The sequence below is a fragment of the Eptesicus fuscus genome, chromosome 13 (assembly GCF_027574615.1).
Source record: "Eptesicus fuscus isolate TK198812 chromosome 13, DD_ASM_mEF_20220401, whole genome shotgun sequence".
NCBI lineage: Eukaryota > Metazoa > Chordata > Mammalia > Chiroptera > Vespertilionidae > Eptesicus > Eptesicus fuscus.
The window spans coordinates 52,644,942-52,661,171 of NC_072485.1; positions in this window are offsets into that span (position 1 = coordinate 52,644,942).

The following is a 16,230-nucleotide window of genomic DNA, read 5'->3' on the forward strand; positions in this document are numbered from 1 at the left end:
AAGAAGAAATAAAAGTTATCCAAATTGGAAAAGAAGAAGTAAAACTGTCATTATTCACAGATGACATGATAATGTACATAGAAAACCCTAAAAACTCTATAAAAAAAAAACTACCAAATTTAATAAATGAATGGGCTATGTAGCAGGACACAAAATTAAAACCCAGAAATCTATGGCTTTTTTATACCAATAATGAACTCACAGAAAGAGAAACAAACAAACAAAAAACAATCTCATTTACAAATCAAGAAAATTAAGATACCTAGGAACAAACTTAGGTAAGGAGATAAAAGATCTGTACTCGGAAAACTACAGGAGATTGAAAAAAGAGATAGAGGAAGACATAAACAAATGGAAGAATATACCGTGTTCATGGATTGATAGAATCAACATCATTGAAATGTCCATACTACCCAAAGCAATCTATAGATTTAATGCAATCCCCATTAAAATACCAACAGCATATTTCACAGACCTAGGACAAACTCTCCAAAAATTCATATGGAATAAAAAAAGACCCAAAATAGCCACAGCAATCCTGAGAAAAAAGAACAAAGTTGGAGGAATCACAATACCAAATATCAAGCTATATTTCAAAGCCACTGTTCTCAAAACTGCCTGGTACTGGCACAAGAACAGACATATAGACCAATGGAACAGAACAGTGAACCCAGAAATCAACCCAAGTAATTATGCTCAATTAATATTTAACAAAGGAGGCAAGAGCATACAATGGAGTCAAGACAGTCTCTTCAATAAATGGTGTTGGGAAAATTGGACAGATACATGCAAAAAAAAAAATGAAAGTAGACCACCAACTTACACCATACACAAAAATAAACTCAAAATGGATAAAGGACTTAAAGGTGAGATGGGAAACCATAAAAATAGAAGAATCCATAGGCAGCAAAATATCAGATGCCAGAAATTTTTATTCTTAGTTTATAAAGTGGTTCAGAGAGATGAATTTTATGGCCAAATGTCACACAGTAGCTAGAAAGTGGCAGTGCCAGGCCTGAACTCAGGTCTGTGCCACACCCAAGCCCATGCCACTTCCTCTATTTTGTGCTCTCTCTGGGCTGGTCACCTACAGGGCCACATCTGTCCCCAACTTCATCTAGGTCTCAGTGATAGCAAGCCAGCTTCTGGGCGCCACCATCAGGTCTAATGGAAAGTCCGGCTCCACAAGGGACTCTGCTGTGGCCACAGTTATGAATCCCCATTCTCCCTCCTGGGGATTCTTTGCCTGCTGAGCTGAACAGGCAAAAGGGCAGCTCTGAGGATTTCCAGAGATGGCTCCATGGCCACCTGGGAGCACAGGCCCCAACTCAGCAGGTATTCCTTGGTGGCTCTGACACAATAAACACTCAGCCAAGGAAGAGACTGACTGACAATGGCCAGTGTGGCACAGGCAATGGCTCTGTTAAATGAGTGTCTGGAGACTTGGATTCGACCATTCCTTTGTGGCCTGACCCTGGGGAAGTCACCTGATGTCTCAGAGCCTCATTTTCCCCATCAGAAAAATGAAAGGGTTTTTGGACATTCACCAAAGTTCTCAGCTCGATACTTCTGTGATTTAGCCAGCGGGTAAGGTCTCCTCTGGTAGAGTCTGAGTGGTTGGGGGCATTTTACTTTCTTTTACAGTAAAATAATGACCAGGGAGCCAAGCCTTCAGGGAGCAGGCAGGCTGGGATTATCCCCAGGTGAGAAAGGAGCAACTTCAAGAGAATAAGCCTTGGAGGCCATGGGATGGGGTCTCCCTCAAGGACCTTCTCTTTCTCCCACGGGTGGGTCTTGGCAGCTGGACCACAGACCTTTATGAGATTATCTGCTAATTATGGCCTGGACATGAGCACTGGAGGGGTGTCACATACAGAATAAGATGCTTTTTTATGATGCCGTAAAAGAGAGGAAATCGCCTTGGCCTCTTGCCTTGTCCTGTGCTCAGTAAGGAAGTGGGCAACCTGAGCCCAGCCTCCCATCTGCAAGCTCAGAGTTTCCACACAGGGGCTGCCGGGAGGGGCTGGAGGGGACAGGAGAGACAGGCCGCCTCTCCAGGGGAGAGGGCAGGGATTGGGGAAAGCCACTAAAATTTTGGAATAGCTAGGGTCATACACCCTACATCAGCAACATTACATACTCACAACGAGAGAGCAAATCATTGGCTTCACTTGGGAAAGGAATTTCTCTCCAAATACTATTACTGGAACAATTTATTATATTTTCTCTGAAAAGTAAACCATACCCAGAATCACTCCTCCTCCCAGTGACCACTCCCACTCAGTGTCTGGCTACCTAGTATTGATTTTCACCCGAAAGGTAAAGAAGGGATTCAACCACCACTTGCTGACTGCCAGCTGTGTGCCAGGAGCTGCGTTGCATACTTAAGCCCTCATAAGAGTTAAAGCAATACGTTGACACTAATCTGGTAGCTTTACATGTATTAATTTATTTAAATCTTGTAACAATGCAGATTCTATCAAACAAAAGAGGAAATTGATATTTTATCACAAACTCCCATTTTACAGATGAGAACATCGAGCCACAGAGATAAGTAACATGCCAGAGGTCACACAGCTGGCATGTAGCAGAGCCAGGTCGATTTCTGTGTGTGTGCTTTTCACCATAGCTGCCTCTCACAGCTTAGCATTGTAAGTATAGGTTTCCAGGTTCTCCCTCCTTCAAAGATCATCCTTAATACTAATACATATAGAGGGAACCATTCTCTCTCCCACCCTACCCCACCCCCAGGGGGAAAAGAAACCTGTGCCCTTTGCTTCATTCTGGCCTTTTCCCTGGGGATGGGGTTGTTTGCCTAGAGTGTGAACTGGCAGAAATGTGACCTCTATTGGTCCATCTCTTTGTAATAGGAGGAGGTGATGGTGGCTTCACTGGTCAAGGCCATTGAATCCGTCCCATTGTCAGGCGGGGGCATCGCTATCCTCCACACAGCTCAGTGAAGGTCTGTCAGGCAGACCCAACTTTCCCCTCAGGCAGCTACCATCTAGACTAAAATGCAGACTAGGATTTTCACTCTGATGCCAGATGCCTCACTGTTGACGCTGCACCCTGACCCTGTGTCCATCTCGGAATCCAGAGTGGGGAGGAGACAACACATTAGCTCTAAAAAGCACAAACAACTCCAGCTAGGGACTTCCAGCCCTGTTCCCGGGCACCTCCAAGAAAGCATTTTTACTTATGGAGATTTCTCCTTCATTTGAATTTTTATTTTCCTGGTTCTTAGTGAAGCTGAGCATCTTTTCATAAGTTTATAGGTTGTTTCTCTGTCAAGGATTACCCATGTATATCTATAGTAGGTCCCCAAGGGTCCTCATCCCTTGGTATCCATGCCCTTATGCAATCCCTTCCCTTAAGGACCTGGTGAAATCCTAATGAGTAGAACATGTCAAAGATAAGAGTTTGTCACTTCCAGTGTTATGTTTGTAAAGACTGCAACTTCCACCTTGTTGGTATTATTTCTCTTCTTCTGCCTCTCCAATCTGATGAAGCAAGTTGCCATTTATTGAGCTATCCCAGTGGTCAGCAAACCGCGGCTCGTGAGCCACATGTGGCTCTTTGGCCCCTTGAGTGTGGCTCTTCCACAAAATACCATGGCCTGGGCGAGTCTATTTTGAAGAAGTGGCGTTAGAAGAAGTTTAAGTTTAAAAAATTTGGCTCTCAAAAGAAATTTCAATCGTTGTACTGTTGATGTTTGGCTCTGTTGACTAATGAGTTTGCCGACCACTGAGCTATCCTGTGGAGAAGCCCACAGAGTAGGGAACTGAGCAAGGCTCCCAGCCAACAGCCAGGCTCTCAGTCAGCAACCTTCCAGGGACAGAATTCTGTCCACAATCACATGAGTGACCTTGAGAGTGGAGCTTCCCCAGTTGAGCCTGAGATGATTGCAGCCCCAGCCAACCCCTTCATAGCAGCTTGTGGGAGACCTCAAGCAGGAAGACCCAACTAAGTCATGGCTGGGCAACTTATGTCGCAATAGATAACGCGTACATATCCTTTGCCCGTTTTCCTATTTTTTTATTTGTAGCATACTATACAACACAGTACAGCATCCTTTCTGTATTATATGTGATGTAAATATTTTCTACTAATCTTTTGCTTATCGTTAACTTTATGTTTTGTCTTTTATTATATGGAACTTTAAATTGCTGATGTCTTCAAGTGCATCCATCTCTTCTTCTATGGCTTTTAAATTTCAAGTTTCATTTAAAAAGCTCTTTGCTCCCTCAGAGTTGTAAACATGGAATTATCTGTTTACTTCTTTCTCCCAACCTGCACAGTACGTTCCATGAGGGCAGGGGCTCTGAATCTTGCTCATCTCTGGGTTCGCAAGCCCAAGCATGCAGGAAGTTGGCATCCAGGAATGCTTGAATGCACGCAGGCAGACAGACTTTGCAAGCCTGCATTCCTTGCTCTCAGTAAATTCTCCCTGGTGTCTAATCTTCATTCCTGGGATGCAGTGCGTGCATATCTCCTCTTGCTCTTTGCTGAGACAGAGAACAGATACCCTACCGGCCCCTTCTGACTTTTTCTCCCATCGCCCCACCAAGGGCACTAATGCACACACTCCTCTGTAACTACAAATCTTGGCACTTAATATTGCTGGTATGCTGAAGATCTCACACTCTGCAGTGAAAAAAAATAAAAAAAGAATAAAACAATCTGAAGATTTCACTTAAAGTTCTGGTAAGGATTCAGTGCCAAGGAATGTAGAAATTGACAGCACAGATTTAATCTGCAGAAGATGGGGGCCTGAGAAGCTGTTTGTGCAACAAACACAACCCAGCGCTCACCCCACCCCCACCCCAGACTAAATGCACATGAAGTGAGAAGCTAATAGAAGTGGCAGAGAATTCAAAGTGGGAGGAACCAGACCAGCGGTGGACTTTGAGCAGATAGCCCAAGAAAAGAAATTGAGACCTGGAGGGGTTAAAAAAAAAAATATATATATATACCAGGCACCTGGAATGGAATGGAATACAGAAAGGGGTGATTTGAGATCATACACTTTACCCTGCCTCAATGAGCACATATTTTTAAAAAGAACTACTGTACATCCCAGAGAAGGAAAGAAAGAGAGTGAGTTGTCCATGGTCAGAAGTAGGAATGGGGGTGTCAGAACCCAGGTTTTAATTCCTTGTCAAAGCTCTTTCCACCCAGCAGGGGTCGAGAAAGTCCCAGGAGTCCTAGCTCTAAGCAGAGGGATAAATATCTTACTTCACGCCAAAACCGGTTTGGCTCAGTGGATAGAGCGTCAGCCTGCGGACTGAAAGGTCCCAGGTTCGATTCCGGTCAAGGGCATGTACGTTGGTTGTGGGCATATCCCCAGTGGGGGGTGTGCAGGAGGCAGCTAATCAATGTTTCTCTCTCATCGATGTTTCTAACTCTCTATCCCTCTCCCTTCCTCTCTGTAAAAAATCAATAAAATATATTTAAAAAATAAAGAAAGAAAGAAGTATCTCATTTCACATATGCAGAATGTATGATGGAGTGCGATATTCCTATTCCTGGGAAAGTTGGGGAGAGCTGGTGCTGGCATCATTTATACCCTAAAGCATCCTGGGAGAAAGGTGTGTTTGTTTGTTTAAAAAAAATACTATATTTGGGAACTTCACTCAGTCTGTCTGGACCCCAAGTCCACATTCCCACAAGCAGAGGTTGGTTCTGGCCTAGGAATGCCTGAGCCCAGCCCATTAGGCCTGGCACATCAGGGTCAGGCATTGCCTTGAGGGGAAAGACAACCATATATCAGGCTAGGCGGAGAGATGGGGAGTGGATTCCATAGCTGGGGGATGGGTAGGGACTCAACATCTGATCAGCACCACTACCAACTTCTGAGATACTTTGTACAAGTTAGAAAAATACTTTTATTTAGGTACTTTACTATCTGCCACCTGCCAGAAAAGTATAATAAACGTGCAAACCTACAATGAATAGGATAGGAATGGCACGCCCCCAGAGCTGTGCAATGCAGCCTGCGAGCCCCTTGTTTTCTCAGTCCACCTGTGCAGGTTTTGTTCCTGCCACCAGGGGAGCCAAAGCTATTCTAACCCCAGGACATCCTTCATGTTGGCTCTGGCCTTCAAGTTCTTCACTATCCATGTACATGGGTGCTACTTTGTGGGCAAACAGACTTCCCTCCTAGATTCTACAGGGTTCAGAGATCACCAATCAGGAAACACTGCAAGAAGCCAAACCTTGCCCTCACCAGCCCCCAGCCCCTTGCCACAGCCTGAGCAAAAAGGAGAATTCCCCCTGAGCCTGGAGCAGGCCAGGGACTTCCTTGGCCATGGCAGACCAAGCCATGCCGCCATTGACCTCTGCAGAAATGGAGAGGTCACCTAGAAGAGAAGTATAGCTCGGGGTTCTGTCAGGCAGACGGGACTGAAGGGCTGGAAGTTTGATTTCACAGGTTTTTGCAATAAGGAAATCCAGCTGAGACCTATTTCTTTGTTTTTGTAAGCTTGTCCGCTGCCGCAAGGATTCCTGGAACAGAAGCTGGAGAGAAGGAGCCAGGGCTTCCTCGTCTCCACATCCTGGCCAGCATTTGCTTGTTGATTTATTTTTTATTGTATTTATTTATAATTTTTGTTAGTCCTCACCTGAGGATATCTTTCCTTTAGTTTTTAGAGAGATTGGAAGAGAGGAGAGACAGAGAGAGAAAAACATTGATGTGAGAGAGACATAGCGCAGGCCCCGACCAGAGCTGGGATCGACCAGAGCCTTAGATCGAGCCTGCAACCGCAAGGTAAGTGCCTTTGACCAGAATCAAACTGGGAACCCTTCAGTCTGAGGGCCGACGCTCTACCCACGGAGCCAAACCTGCTAGGGTTATTTGTTGATTTATTGCTGATAGCCATTCTGACAGGTGTGAGGTGATATCTCATTTTGGTTTTGATTTGCATTTCCCTGATGATTAGTGGAACACTAGGGTACAGTTGATGGGATTGCAAATTGGTGCAGCCACTATGGAAGACAATATGAAGGTTCCTCAAAAAATTAAAGATAGAACTATCTATGACTCAGCAATTTAACTTGGGTATTTATTCAAAGAAATCCAAAACACTAATTCATAAAGCTAAATGCACCCCTATGGTCATTGCAGCATTATTTATAATAGCCAAGATACGGAACCCACCTAAATATCCATCCACAGACAAATAAAGAAAATGTGGTACACATATACAATGCAATATTTCTTAGCCACAAAAAGGAATGAAATATCATGATTTGGGACAACATGGATGGACCTAGAGGTTATTATGCTAAGTGAAATCAGCCAGACAGAGAAAGACAAATGCCATGATTTTACTTACAGGTGGAATCTAAAAAACAAAAATAAGCAAAAAAACAAACAAACAAACAAACAAAAAACAGAAATCAACTCAGAGAGAACAAACTGATGGTGGTCAGATGGGAGGGGGTTGAGGGCTGTGTGAAAAGGGTGAAGGGGATTAAGGAGTACAAATTGCCAGTTAGAAAAATAGTCATGGGGAAGTAAAGTACAAGGTAGGAAATATAATCACTAATAATGTAATAACTATGTATGGTGCCAGGTGGGTGTTAGACTAATCGGGGGATCACTTTGTAAGGTATATAAATGTCTAATCACTATGTTGTACATCTGAAACTAAACTAATATTGTGTATCAACTGTAATTGAAAAAATAACTTAAAAAAAAAAAAAGAGCCCAGGGTTTGTTGAGCCTTTTAGACTATGTTTAGGAATTTGGATCTTGACCCAAGGGCAATGGGGAGCCATCATCTGTCCCTCCGCCCAACTGGAAGCTCCAGGAGTGTGAGCACCAAGTCTCTTTCAGGCCCTGACACATAACCAGTTCCTAGCACTGTGCCTGGCAAATGGCAGGAGCTAAATAGAGATTTGTTGAACGGATTCTTTTATGCTGGAGGCGAAATGATAGATTCCTGTTTCTAACAGCTAGCTCTGGCCGAGGCGCAGAGGATCCACTTGGAGAGATCCGAGTTGGAGGCAGTGAGGCAGACTTCTTAGAAAACGGGTGCAACAATTCAGACAGAAGTGGAGGGGGTTTGGTAAGGTTGGCATCCATGAGGATGGAGGGAAAGTAACATGATCCAGCCGGCAGTCATTTATTTATTCAACCGGAGTGAGACATCCAAGCACTCGAATGTCTCTGAGCCTCAGTTTCCCATCTGTAAAGTGGGGATAATAATAGTATGTTGGGAGGATTCAGTGAGATTTTAGCATAGCGCCTGGTATATGGTAAATATTTGAACACGTTAGTTTAATATCGCTGCTGTGTTCCAAATACAAAGCTCTGGAAGGAACTCGGGATTAGCCACCAACTGGTCTCATCATAGCTCAGCTTGGCCTAGGGCCGCTCACTCTCTTTCTCTGGCCTCAGTTACCTGATCTCTAAACATAGGGGTGTGACTAACGGACCTAATCGGGCCCTTCCAGTGCTCACATTGTGCGAATGCTAGAGCTTTTCTCAGCCTGGATGGAGAGACAAGCATGGATTTACAGGAGAGGGGCAGACACTCTCAGCATGAAAATTTAGCACCTGCCAAATTTTTGGTTTGGTGCCTCCGACATAATACACATGAGCCGCATGGAAGCAAATTGGAGGACAAAGACTGCTAACTGTATTATCTATTCAAGGGTCCTTTATTAGCAGAACTATTAGTCAAGGGGTGGAAATCTACACAGTTCTGAAATATCTGTTTCCTTCTTGCAAGACAGGGAACAAAATTCAAGCTTTCAAACTGTTTATAAAGTAATCAGCATTAATTTGTTCTGTTCAGGTTTTAATTATACACTGTAGGCCATTCTGATAGGACACCACCACCACCATGCCTGTCAGGAGATAATTTCCCACCAGGATGACCACGCACCTCATGAATTATACATGAAACTTCATTTCCTTGTGACTGTTGCTAAAAGATGCTGTCAGCCTCCTGAAATCTCAAAAAGATCTGCAATTGTTTTTCAATAAGTCTAATTAGCAGGAAGTAGGTGGGGAGGTGTTAAAGAATGACTTCCCAGGGATATGAAATGCTGAGAGATGCTGAAAGGGTCCTTCCTTGCTGGTGACTCCAGCGGGTCCCACACAGAGCCAGCCTGGCCTCCACAGTTGGAGTCAGGTCAGGGTACTTGCTTCTGCATAACCCATAGGCAGCAAGATTTACAAGAGCTCTCTCTGAGACTGGGCCCCAGCAAGCCAGCCAGAGACTCCAGACATAATTCTGTTATTCAAATGGGAGAAGAGTTTGATAGCTATGCTAATGACTTTTATCTGTGAAAACATAACTAATAGCTTGGTTTACATTTGCGTACATTTATGAGCATAATTTTAGCACATAATTTTATTGCACAATAAAACATAATGCAGCATTAGTCGGCTTCACACACACAAAAAAAGGAATACCTTAGAGTGATCTGCATGTAAACCTTCATACCGCATTTATATGAGAGTATCATTTAAAATGTTGACCCGTTTGAATTAATGAAAGAGTTTCCCAGTTAACAATTAGCTGTATAAAGCCATTTCCTGTAGACATAATATTTGGGGGTGATGCTTATGATTCGCTGCATAATTCACCGCAGCATTGATTGTTAAAGATTGTTTTTCAGCGCTGTTATTCTTATGGTTAAATTGGTTGGAATGAAGGTGATCCTTCTTACATTGCATGCACAGGATTTCTCATAGCCTCTACAGTGTGGCTTCCATTTGAGGAGTGCAAATATACTGACTAAACCCGTGGTCGGCAAACTGCGGCTCACGAGCCACATGCAGCTCTTTGGCCCCTTGAGTGTGGCCCTTCCACAAAATACCACAGCATGGGTGAGTCTATTTTGAAGAAGTGGCATTAGAAGAAGTTCAAGTTTTAAAAATTTGGCTCTCAAAAGAAATTTCAATCGTTGTACTGTTGATATTTGGCTCTGTTGACTAATGAGTTTGCCGACCACTGGACTAGACCAAATGGACTACCTTCAGGCTTGAAGAGGACAGGATTTGGCGATGGCATGGGGACACCCTTCTGTATAAGAGGTCTCATGGAGTAGAGCCCAGAGAGGGGGCTTAGGGATTAGGGAAGGGTGGGACACCCAGACTGGAAGCTGGGTTGTAAACGACTAAAGTGAAACAAGAAGATAGCAGTTGTTGGGGCATCATGAAGGAGTGTATGACTTTGGCTGAAGGCAGAGTCAGAAAGAAACAAGGAGTTTTGGCAACGCCTAAGACTGAACACAGCCAGTCCTTCCTAAGCTGTCCATAGGCAGCCCTGGCTAGACTGGGTATATTGGTCAAGACTCTTGCTTGCAAAGGCAGAAAAACAAGTCAAAGTAGCTCATGCAAAGATGGGGTTTGAAGGATCACATGATGGAAAAGTCCAGGTGTGGTTTAGCATCAAACACAGGTGAATCTAAATCTCTTTCTCCTCTCTATCCCTTAATGGTTTTCTGTTGTGCTGGCAGCATTCTCTACTAGGGCCTCTCCCAGAGGTAGGAAAGATGGCCCTCGAGGCTTACATGATAACAACCACCCCTGGTCACAAGTGAGTCCCTGCAGGAGTCCGTCCAGCCCACATAGGGTGCCCAGGGGGATGAGGTGTTCTCTCTGTGGTGAGAATGTTGACACCCTTGATCAATCTCCTCAGAAACACAAGGAGTGGGACACAGACTCATCCCAAAAGGAAGGGAGGCAAAGGGGCAAGAGGTAGCTGGCCAGGGCCTTACTCCCCCTCACTCCCCACCCCCTGGTGTGAGGGTGGAGAGCACAGCCGAGGTGCCGGGCTGGAGAAGGCACTGCAGAGGAGAGTGCACTGTGTCCGGAAGGGGCCAGAAAGCACGTTGGGCACAGACTACCTGGAGGGAGCCGAGCGGTTCACCCTGAGACTAAGAGAACTTAGGGATGATGACAGCCAGCACAGCAAATATCGGAAGCCTGCTTTTCCCAACTTCAGATGGGGAAAAGGAGCAGGGGTGAAGCTTCAGGCAAGAAAGCAGGTTTGGCTTAATATCTGGCCAATCCAAGGTCCCAAAGGCAGACAGAACCTCTCCAGGCTTCCCTGGGTTAGTGAGCTCCTTGAATAAATGCAAGCAGGTGGGCAGGTCTGAGGTCCCCCTGCCAAGATGCTGTAGGGGTGAAACCAGAATAGGAAGAGAGAATGCTCTAGATGACTGTCTATGAGAAAAGCACAGGCAGGGGAGATGCCTAACTCTGTCCTAAGCACAGGTGTCTCCTGGTTGAAAAAGATGAGGCTGAGATGCACATGTATGAGCCCTCCAAATATTGAAATCAAGTGGGCAAAAGGGATGTGCTAGAGAAAAGAGTGGACTGGGAGAAGTGGGTGAGCAGGTAGAACACTGGGAGAGGAACAACTTTCTCAGATAAACAGGGACATTGAAAGTAAGCAGAAAAGAGACAGGATAACAACCCCATTGTGACATTAATCACCCTTCCCAGGGGATCCTGGAGAGAGGCCTGGGAGAGAGCTGAGCCTGCCAGAAAGCAAGCTGGACTGGTGTATCAGTTTCCTATGCCACCATAGCAAATTATCACAAACCACGTGGCTTTAAACAACAGGAATTTATTCTCCCAGTTCTGGAGGTTAAAAGTGTAAAATCAAGGTGTTGGCAAGGCCACACTCGCTCTGGAGGCTTGAGGAGAGAATCCCTTTTGCCCCTCTGTCTTCTGGTGGTTGTCAGCTTTTCTTATGGCTGCATGGCTCTGTCTCTGTCCCCTCTTTTCTGGCTCTGTCTTCTCCTTTTTGGTCTCCTATAACGACAGTTGTCATTGGATTTAGAGTCCACTGAGATAATCCTGCATGATTTCTTTTTGATATTTTAACTTAATTCCATCTGCAAAGACCCCTTTTCCAAATAAGTTTCCACTCACAGGTTCTAGGGGGGCGGGGCATATCTTTTGGAATCACTGAAATAGGCAACTGGCCAGACTTAAGAACATCAAAAGAAGACATTATGGGTATGGTGGGAGGTGCTAGATGAGAAGAGAGAGCCTGACCTCAGGCAGAGCTAACCCGAGCTCCTGGCCTTTTCAGAAACTCAGAGCCTACAATACTACATGTCCAGCATGGGGAATGAGTTAAGGTGGCTTGTGTGCTTGAATGCTTTTAGGAAAAGAAAGAAAATGCATGGGTTGCAAACAAATTTTGCAGACAGAAGTCACCAGAAAATCCCAAAGTCTATCTCCAGACTAGCCATACAATGTTAGATATCTATAACCTCTTAATCAAATATGAAATCTCATATATCTTCTGGTAAACCTGTCTATTTATAATTCGCATTGCCCAAGAGTGTTTGTAAATGATATATATGCCATGCCATTAACTATTTGGCCAATCTATGAGGAATCTTATGGAAAGAGGTGCCCACCTATACAATCAATAATCAGTATGAATGTGAACAGTCACATTCTCCAGATACTTGGGGGAGGGAGATCACCCTCAAACTTCCTTTTTTGTGATAATTTGTTATGGCAATCATAAGAAATACGCTGGTCCACTGGGCCTGATGAGTATGTCCATCCATCCTGATTGTCAAGTTTCCTGTTGTATTATATCCTACTTTGGGGGGCTAAACCAAACTTAAGGATGTGCTCCCATCCTTGGCATGGCCATTCCTATGGAGGTCACCATCATCACCATTTTCAATGAGCTCCCTTCATACAAGGGCCATGGAGCCACTGAAAGCAGCAAAGGGGGCCTAGACTTGGGCCAAGCCACTGTTTCATCAGACTGGCCCTCTGTGGTAGGTACTATTGTACCCACTTTACAAAGTAGAAGATGGAGACTCTGAGAGGTGAACTGACTCCCTACCTTCTCACAGCTAGTAAGTGGCAAAGCTGGGAGCTAAAACCAAGTTTTTCTTATTTCAATCTCCTTTCTGTCTTAGATTTGCTTACAGCACAGGGTCCATTAATAACTGCATGCTGGGCCGATGTCCTGGTACCCAACTTGGTCCGCAGGTTCAGACTGTGTTCTCTTGTGGGTCTGCCGTAGGCACATCTGTAAAGTGGTTGCTAAGAGAGGTTCTTATGACAAATGTCACATAAAAGCCAGCCAGGAGAGGCAATGTAGTGAACTGCTCTTAGTAAGTTGGCTGATTTCAAAAGATGAGAAACTTACAGTATTTTCCTTAAGTATCTAAAGAGAGAAGGGAGCCTGTGGAATGCATAAAAAGAATCTTTCCTGGAAGTCCAGGGGGGACCCCTTTTCTTTCCATGCTTGACTCTGCAGGATTTAGGGCCAGCCGTGGTTTAAACATTCCTATCTTAATGGTATTCTAAAAGCTCCTTTGCCCTCATGGACCCCACAATTACAGAGCGGTCCCCAACCTTCCCACTGCATTTTTTATTTAGGGAACTGCCATTTGGTCCCAAGCTATCCTGTCTTTACTTTTTCTTTTTTCTTCCTTTTACAATTTCTTGTCTTTGGTCCTCTGTTCAGCCAGCTCATCTTTGTAATTAACCTTTTTGTGTGTCTCTGGTGGGATGCAGACCAGCTTTTTAGAGGCCTCTAATGACACCCACTTTGGCTCCTACTGTGCCCCAGGAGATAATGGCCTTGAAAGCTTTCTCAGCAGCACACAGAGCCTCTGCTGCCCGGCCCTCTGGGCCCCAGCACTGGCCAAGGTTTTGCATTAATAGATACTCAGTTTAGAAAAATAGACAAAGAAAGATGACTTAGCCTGTTGTGTCTAAAAGACACAGCACCATATAAGTGTCTTCCTGTCCCTAAAGCCAAATGTTCCCTAAGCTCAAGAGCACTTCTCTTAGACCCCCTGGGGAGGTACAGTTCAACCTTGCTTAACCAGAGTATTCAGGAAAGGGCAAAGGGGCAGGCAGAGAGGATTATAAGTAATTGGAAAGTTCTAGCTTACTGGAAGTTAACAAAAAATGCTCTCTCCTCCCACCCCCCACCAATCTATATTTCAACCTATTTCTTGAAACATTTTGTGCAATCACACATTTCCAGATTAGGGTGGGCTGATGAACATGACTGTTTTTCCCATCTTAACTCCTTCAAGAAGGGGCCGTTGAATATTCCTCTATATTCGTGAGCACTGAGTTTGATTCCGTTAGCCCTAGCTCAAGTGATCTATTCTTTTGCATCTGATTTTATTCCTATAAATCTAGGAAGAGCAAGAACCATGTTTTATATTCATACCAAAAGCAGATGTTTGGGCTTCACCATTTTGGCTACAAAAATATTTGATTCCAGGAGCTCCAGTGGCGCAATCGGTTAGCGCGCGGTCCTTATAAAAATATTTGATTCCACATGTTGTGTCCTCCACTTGCTATTGGCTCAGACAAGGTCACAGGAAGGACAAACCATAGGCAAAGAGATGGGAACGAGAGAGGCAATTTGAACTAGCCATACAATAGTTCAGTCCAGGGCCAGAAAGTCATTCTGGAACCCCAAGAGTGATTGTTCACAACTTTCTCTAGGATTTGCTATGAATAATCATTATGAAGTCTTTTATCCCAGTCTTAATCAGTATTATCTGTAAAAAATAATTAACGTGAAACATAATGGACAATGAATAAAAATAGAAATGGTAGCATGTGGATATATACAATTTGACACAGGAAAATTGAAGTTGACAGAAGAAAAGAAAATTCATTGAAGCCTAATTTATAATCAATATAACTTGACAAGGATCAAAAACTGACCCGTAAATCAGATCTCTATTACAAAGTTTTCATGGAAAAAGAGCTAATAAAAATAAGCATTATTTTAGTAATCTACAATTATGACCCCAAAAAATAGAGATGGTTTAATTAATAGCTTAACTCCAAAAAAAAAAAAAAATCAATGATTTGAATTGGCCTAAGGCCTTTTGGGGCTGAAAATATTTTCACAGTAGAAATTAATCAGCGTTAGCATAATACTGATTTAAATATTTATATTCAAAATGCCTGGATCAAAATGGCAGATTTGAGCATCCTTCACTTTGTATATCTCCAGTTTTGCACAGGAACTCAGCCCATAGAAACCACATGCCTGTGCAGATCCACAGGATAAAGGAATATGACACTGTTCAAAGAAAGGGGGTAGGTCTGTATGTACTGACATAGAGGGATACCCATAATGGCCTTCCAAGTGCCAATTGCCTTAATTAATTTGGTGAGTGTGGATGTGAGTCAGAGAGAGGGAGACACAGCATGCCCGAGTCACTGATGTCAGAGCTCTACAAGTGCCCTGGACAGGAGAAGAAGACTCTGACACAGGCTGCATGGCCACAGCGGCCAACCAGCTGTTTCAGGAGCTGCTGGGTGACCATCCTCAGGTCCTCTCAACAGGACCAGGGTGCTCTGCAGGATGGGGCGGTCCCAATGAAACATGAGATACACCGACCACGGAGACACCATCTAGGTTCACAGGCTAGAGAGACCCTGAAAAAGGTTAGAATATGCTTGTAGAGTGTTTGGCCCACAGTAGGTGTTCAACTAATAGTCTTGAATCCCACACTCATGGAACTTCCAAAGCAGATCCGAGCCAAAAGCCCATTCAGTTGGAGTGACTAAGAGTAAATTGCACCGAAAGGCTTTTTTGGGGAGCCTTGGTGAGCAGGAGGATTAGGAGTCTCTGGCTGTCCCTGTATGTATGGTTGGGAATGACCCCCATTATAAACGCTGAGGCAGTTGCCAAGATTGGAAGTAGCATGTGTTATGTGAGTGAGCGTGCACGCACACGCGCGTGCACACCCACTAAGCTTACGTAATTAGTGGGGGTGAGGGGGATTAGAGAGAATGGGTAAGGAAGATGATGAGTCAGGAGGAGCAAAGCGAGAACCTTGGAGGCCAAACCAAATAGGAAGTGTGGGGCCCATCCATCCAAGGGGAAGGCCATGTCCTGTCCTCTGAGATGTCTAGCTTGAGCTGGGAAGGAAGTAAAAGGAAGCTGGGGATTCCATTCAGTCTCGGGCCAGGCAGCTAATTGTTTCTGATACGTGCCAGAGTTCTGCCAATAATCGCTAGGCTTATGCTCCCATTCAAAGTAAAAAAAAAAAAAAAAAAAAAAAATGGCTTTCTAACATCTGTTCCCGATTTCTTTTTGATTTCAGGCAAGCTTCAGTCCTGTTATCTTTAGGCATTTGACACTAGTGATGAGAGCTGGCTGGGCTTTAAGAATGAAGCAGCTCACAGTGATCCCTCTGGAACAATCCCTGCTTTCTAACTCTTAAGAAAGGGCTACTAAGCTGCTCTGC